This window comes from Mycetomoellerius zeteki, unplaced genomic scaffold (genome assembly GCF_001594055.1).
Source record: "Mycetomoellerius zeteki isolate Tzet28-1 unplaced genomic scaffold, Tzet1.0 scaffold68, whole genome shotgun sequence".
Lineage (NCBI taxonomy): Eukaryota > Metazoa > Arthropoda > Insecta > Hymenoptera > Formicidae > Mycetomoellerius > Mycetomoellerius zeteki.
Window position 1 is genome coordinate 206,359 of NW_017257697.1, and position 7,495 is coordinate 213,853.

The window sequence follows — 7,495 nt, forward strand, 5'->3', positions numbered from 1 at the left end:
TCGCCGTGGCGTTCGCGGTAGCTGCTTACGATCCTGCGAAGCATCCCTCTCGCTCTCGTTCACCCTGCTCCGGGTCGTGGCGCCGTCTCCGTCCTCGTCGTGCACGTCGCGTCACGTACAGTCACGTACCACTACGTCGCAAGGTCTTCGATCGTGCTCTCTCACTCTCACCATCCCCGGCACCGCCGCGCCGCGGCCGGCGATCCACGCTCCCCTCCACTCCGCCGCCCGCTCCTTCTCCGTCGCGCGCAGCCTTGTTCTCGCTCCTGCTCCTGCGTCCATGACGTACGCCAATGGCGGGGCGCGGGCGAACGTAGTCGGACGACACGACAGTCCTTCCGCGGATTGCGGAGGTCGCGTCGTACAATGTCCCATCGTTCCGTGTACGCCAATGTCTCTCGTTATTTCCTCTCGATGTAAGTCCACCGCGTATAATTCTCCGCGAGACGTGAGCTCCGCGTGGCACGGCTGTAACCGCAGGGCGGGAGGGAGGAAGTGAGACAGAGAGAGAGAAAGAGTGAGGGAGAGAGAGAGAGAGAAGTAAAACAGAGAAAGAGGACGGAGCGGCGCAGCGCAGGAACTGGCTGCGCCGCCGCTCGCTTACTTACCTCCCGTCCTTCCACGACGTTACCATCGTGTTGTTTCCTCGCGGCGGGAGACCCGTCCGGATCCTCTCCCTTCGTGGGTGTATCATCTGACGCAGCTAACTTCTCTCTCCTCTCTCGCCGTCTCGAGGAACACCGCCGAACGTCGCGTCGCGTCCCCGGGGATCGTCCGTTATTTTCTTCCGTAGATAAGTAGCCGTTACGTCGCTCCATACGAGGGCGAGACGTAAACACGAGGGACAAACAATCGTCCACGCCGCGATTCCGCGAACTCGAACGGCGAATTACGCACCGCTTTCGAATTTCACGAACGCAACGACGGGGCCGAATCTACGACGGATCCCGATTGGCCGGCGAGCGTCACGTGACGAAACTCTAATTCGAGTCTCACTTCAGGACGCACTTCACGCCGTTCGCGAACCCCTTACGCCGAGATTCGACGTTGGAGGAATCGAGACTTCCACTCGGCTCCGCTTTTTAACTTTTAACGTATTGACTCTTACTCCCAGGACCAAGTGCCGTAATTAAAGAAGAACGAGACATCGGTGGAATTGTGTGCACAAAGTATCTCTAGCTCGAAAGACATTCAGAAGATTTTTGTGTGTTCGTCGAAACCATTCGATCGGAGTAGAGGTGTTTTTGCTCCGGTTTATTGCACCGTCTTCAAATTTTCAAAAGTTTCCGATGGAACTAACCGAGTTTATTGCGCACAAATAAAACGATCTTGTTTACCACGGAGTTACTAAATTAAAAAGAAGCAGAATAATTCACGAAGATTTCGGTTGGCAATAAACTCCACTCGCGGATCGGTGTGAAGTTGCGCGCGCGAATACATTCACTACGGCGCGTCTGAATTAATTGAATTCTCGCGGATGGATCGAGTGACGATTTGCGCTCGTCGCGATTTTACCGGGAAGAATCTCGCGTAATCGCGCGAAGGATTCTGACGAAATCGCCCAATCGCGATTCCGCGGAAATTACCGCGTCGCGGGCCTCAAATTCATTTCGTTCGCGGGAAACGTCAAGTGCGGCGAGCAGCGCGCGGGAGAAAAGGCGCGACGGCCAATCACGGCGGCCGAGACGCGTCACGTGACGCGCTTGAATTTCGACGCCACTCTCCCTTGACTTTGAACGACACTCGCCATTCCGCGCGGACCGCGATCGCGCGCGTGGTGTTGATTGCACGCCGAGGAGAGTGATCCCCGCGCGCGTGTCTCTCGGAGCCTCCGAAGAAAGAGTGGATTTCCGTTACGCGCGAGAGTGTAGTGCGGCTTCTTGTGCGACTGGACCACACGCGATCGTGATCCCGCCGGGCTCCCTGGAGGCGCATCTCGAGGATCTCTGCGACGGTGGATATCTGTGGCGCCGCGATGACAGGTGAATGCAAAGACAAATGTGATCTCTCGGACCAGGTCTATTCACATTGCTTGAAATTTCCGAAAGTTATTGCCCTTAAAATGAGATATATTCGAACGTTATAGAGAGAAAATCGAAAAGTGCTAAGTGCAAGCAACGTGAATAGACCTTGTCTGAATAAGTTTCTTTTTTTATAGTTGAACTAGTGTACTTTTTGCATTTATAAAGTCAGATACTCAACAAACAAGCTGTTATTTGTCGTAAATTTAACGTAAAAATGATGGCAAATAATGTTAGTTTGTTTATTAGGATAGAAATTTGGTTATTGGATTTAAAATTGATGAGAGCGACAAAAAGATTCTAATCGAGAGTACAATAATGAAAAATAAACCTTTTGACGTGAAAAGAGTCGTGCACTGCACACTGCAAATCTAAATGTGTAATAAATGCTTTTATATGTGATTTCGTTTTTTTTTTTTGTGTGTAAAACTAACACACTGCACTGTACACATAAAAACGGATTTAACGTGTAGTACAATATTGTTTTTGTACAGAAAACTGAATCAAATACAGTGAGTACCAAAAGTTATCTTACACAAGGGAAATATCTTTTTAAAAAATCTTATTTAATTATTTGTCAATTTATTAACGAAGAATAAAATAGACAGTATATTTTTCAAAATTATTTTACCTAAAAAATATGTAATAATTGAAATATATTATCTTAAAAATAAATAAAAATGAAAAATCGCATTATTTGAACGCAAAAAGTATTTATACTATCAAGAAATTTAGCTTCTAATTGTAAGATCAGGAACACGCGAAGCTCTTTCGTTTATATTAGGACAGATTGTACTCGTTACATAAAATTGCTAATTTATATTTATTTCTTACAAATACTTTTTTATAAAAAAATTTTTCTGCATGAATACTTTTTATTTATGAAGGTGTTCGTTACATACTTAATCCATTTTCATAATATATCGTTTCCTAAAGATTAAAGATTACCAAGAAACTCATCAATGAAGTTCATTGAAGAATTTTTTGATAATCTTTAAGTAACTATATATGAAAACGAGATTTATAGTGCGAGTTAAGGTCTATTTTTTCAGCAATTTAACATTTTGCACAGTTCATCTCTCCTTTTTTCCCTCCATATTGGAGGAAAGAAAGAAATGAATCATGCAAGAAATTCAGTTAAAAGAAAAGAACAGGCTCTAATTTCACTAATTCATGATATTCCCTGAAATGTCCATGTTACATTGCGCGCTTGCTTGTGTTAATTCAAAACATTTCTGGTACCATAATTTCGTAATGCAAAAAGATACTCATGGCGTTTCAAAGTTAGCTGCAAATGCGAATTGACGCCGTTATATATTAATGCGCATCGACCGAATTCAATTGCGTATTAATTTCGTAATTACATCCGGCTATTAGATAGTCATTTCTAATAGTAATACGCAGTTAATTGGCACATCAAATATTAATATTAGTAATATTCAATGATAATTTTAAGTAATTTGCGTAATATATTCCGGTACAAATTTAATCGGATGATTTATTCCGAAAATTGGAGATTTTAAGAAGTTTAATGAATAAACCCCAAGGTATCAGCGACTATTAGTTGAATGCAAATTATAAATTCATTAATTAAATAACGCGTAAACAATTGCCTTGCTGAATAACGTTGCTTCATTTGAAAAAATGTCCAGAAAAATACGTTTACTCTCGTGCGTCACAAACAATTACATCTAATTATCTTTCTCTCTCTTTCTTGATAAATGCATTCTTCTTCGAACAAAACAAAACGATTTTCGTAGAATATGATATTACGGCACTTACAGTTTTTTCGTGTCGAGTTCTCAGTTCTAGCAGTCAGATACGCATATTTGTGACATTGGGCAGCAATAATAAATATAATAAGTATCGACTGCACGCACATTCCTATGAAGTTGTCACTCTCTATTAGTTTAAAAAGAGTAAGATCTCTCTCTCTCTCTTTTTCTAAAGTATCTGATTGAAGTAAGATGTTGATATGATTTGATAGGTATATTACGTTTTTTTTCTAATGCCTGTTTCTACAGTGTAAAAAATTCCGTAAATTTACACATATAATAGAGATAAAAATTACATGATTAGTCCTGTAAATATAAAAAAATCATGCAATTTTACAGAAATTATGTAAATTTACTTTTATTATGTAATGTGTCTTATTTTATATAGAAAATTACGTAAATAGCAGAATATTTTGAATATTTTCTGTAATTATCCAAATTTTAGTACTATTACGTAATATAATAGTAATTTTTCATGTATTGCTGTTAAATGTATAATAATAGTGCGGAATGTATATTGTCACATTATCGTTCCTATAACTACACATTGTAATTGTACTTCCACAATCTGCTTCGTTACAAATCAAGAAATTATTTTTATTTGCATATTGCAAATTTATAAACGCATGGACGTTTACAACTATTATAGTGGGTCTTAAAATTAGCCACTATAATAGTTGTAATTTTACTCAAAAATTTTTGACAGTGTACCAATGTAAGATTAACTTTAATCTTGATTTAATTTATTGTACTATTTGTCTTTTTCTAATTTTAAAAATTAGAAAAAGATAAAAAGTAAATTGGACCAAGATTGAAGTTAATCTTACATTGATGGAACCAGGCCTTAGACCTGTTTTCACAAAATGTAATTATTTAAAGATTAAAGAAATTTTTTTTAAAGATTACCAAGAAATTCATTAATGTATTTTATTAATGAATCTCTTTATAACTTTTAATCTTTAGGGATCCATATATTGTAAAAACAAGCTTAAAGCGGCCTCTAAACGATGAGGATCATTAATATTGCACAATCTTATTGTTCGCCTGGTTACATTGAGCCTCTAGACTATTTTAAATTGTTTAAAACTGTTCCTAGATGCTCTCTCAATATTATAATTATTTTGTAAAATTTTATTGATGCCCTCTTTAAAATAAATCCGAAAATAAACAATCTGGAAATTTAATATAGCCTTCAGACGATCGATAATATTATACAATAATATTGATCGTCTGGGAGGCTTCAAGGAGGCATTAGTAATATTGTATGAAATAATGGTATGATAATTTAGAACGTTTAGGATCAACGGAGCACAGATGCTAAAAATATGGAATCCGTAGCAGCCTAATATCTATTATGTTTGTGCGACAAATGTTTAACATATGTTTCGGTACATATTTCCATAAGTACACTGAAAAAAAAATGTAGTCAATTTTAATAAATATAATTTAGTTCAAAATATTGCCAACTAAACATTTACTTACAGTAAATAAATATTTGTTCAGTAAAAAGAATGATTGTTAAATCAAATTAATGTGTCTTGTATCAAATAAATATAATATATCTTTATATTTATCTAATAAATAAATATTTATTAGTTGGCAGTATTGAACTAAATATTTGTTAAAATTGACTATATTTCTTTTCAGTGTACTACGTCATTTTGAATGGCCTTCATAAAGAATTGAGAACTTCGGCATTCACATTTACATTCAAATAACATCCTGTTGCTGTCTGTCGAGACGACAAAACGTCGAAAGTATTCATTAAATTGTGTCGCGATTCTTTAATGATATCATCGTGGTAAAAAGTCGGGTGTCGCGTCGTGCGAAACGAATGTCGTAACAAGGAAGACAATGTTTGTATGTACGGACACGCGGTTTACTCGTGAATTGCCGCTTTTATCTCGGAATCAATTCTAAGGATCTCGCTCCGCTTTCGTCCCAGGGACATCTCCAGTTGTGTCGCCGGAGTTCTTGATTGCACCCCGCGAATTTTATTTTCCGTCTCATAAAAGATGTATAAACTGCATTGACAAACTCGTTAAGCCGGATCGCAAACAGTCGCCAGTTTTATGCGAACGAAATCCTATTAATAGGAACAATAGAGAGTTGGGTGCAATGATTAAATTTTGCACGTTAATTCCGTGCGACGTGCATTAAACAATAATTTCGACTGACGTATGCTATTAAATAATAACATTTGTGCGACGCGAAAATTGAAAAGAAATTTGATCGAATAAAATTTCACTAATTATGCATAAATAACTTTGTTAAATCGTTATTATTGATTTAAAGAATCTGTTGTTATAATTGCAGTATTTAAGAAAATTTCAGACTTACATGAGAATTAGAATAAAATTTTACTATCGTTCGCATTTTCTGTCTTAATATTCTGATCCGGTTCAGCTTTCTCTGCTTTCTCACTTGTTCTCGCTTAATGTTTACGTGAGAAGTTACGTTACGGGGCCTTATCGATTTATTCGATATCTATAGATTCTTTTTACCGTTTTACGTTGGAGCTAGAAAGTTTCGTCGTTATATGCTGAGCCTTTCGTTTCGGTTAATGGTCGCGTGTCTTCGACAAAAAGTGGAGCGAACTAGCATTTTATCACCTGCCCCGTTTCAAGGTCCTAAACGTTCCTTCTCCGATTTCGCGTTCATGGATGTAAGACACTAGTCGTAGAATAAAAAGCTCGGTTAAAAAGCGTCATGATACTTGACGCGAGAAAAAAAACGAACATAACGAGAAAAATATAATTAAGTACTACCATAATTGAAAGTTAATATTAACTATATATTTTTCAGGTAAAACCTCTTAAATATACATCGAGAAAAATGTCTGGTTGAAAATGGGCGAATCAAAAGATTCTAATTATATTAATCAGAATTCTGATTATCTCAACTAGAATTCTAGTAGATTTAAGCAGAAAATTCTGATTTATTCAGAATTCCAATTATACCAATCAAATATTTTTTTTAGTATAGTTTACTATATTTATAGTTCTATTTATAGAAACTATATAAATATAGTTATTACTAACATTATGTAACAGTAAACTAAAATTGAAGTTCTTAGCTATATAATTATTTTGCCATGCAATTATAGTTATAAACCAAGCACTTTTCTCACAGTATAGAATTCATTCGTTCGACCGTAACATTAATTGTTTGTTACCAACTATATTTATTAACTACACTACGCAAAAAAATTAGGGGAGCACTTTAAAATCTGCAAATTTTGTCGATTTTAAAAAATTAATATCTTGGCTTCCAGGAATCGCAGGACAATGTCCCTTAGCGCGTTTTAAAGGATAAACCTCTACTTTAAAATGGCTTTAGTGAAATTTTTTGTCCCATTAAACTGTTTTTTTTTTTTTGTGAAAACCAAGAATAAAGAGTGTTAGAATCTTGAAAATATCATGACATTGTAGCCTTCCATGGGCAAAGCAATGACGAGGCGAAAAACGTCACCACATCAGTTTTGAAGCCGAGAACATTCCCTTTAAAATGGCATTAAAAAATTGTTCTAGCTTGCCTAGGAGCTGAGTTATCAGGTTCCAAAGCAGACTCTATTTTTTTGCAAGATTTTGGTTCAGTACTGCCGGCATTCGCGTTATTCAATGTGCACCGTACGAGGAGGTTGCTTGGTCGGATTTTGCACATCATGTGTGTGTGTGTGCGTGCGTGCGTGCGTGCGTG

General features: G+C 37.4%; 1 protein-coding gene across 2 annotated transcripts in view; it reads left to right on the forward strand.

Annotated features, from left to right (window-relative positions):
* The first annotated feature begins 1,584 nt into the window (after window positions 1-1,584).
* Window positions 1,585-7,495, forward strand: part of alpha-Man-IIb (alpha-Mannosidase class II b) — a 203,620-nt gene continuing 197,709 nt past the window's right edge. The window contains exons 1-2 of one of the 2 annotated variants that reach the window (XM_018457822.1): window positions 1,585-1,905; window positions 1,942-1,982. The gene's annotated coding sequence lies outside the window, so the exon portion shown is untranslated. Of the gene's footprint in view, window positions 1,983-7,495 lie in introns of both variants that reach the window. The other variant, XM_018457821.1, reaches the window with a different exon arrangement.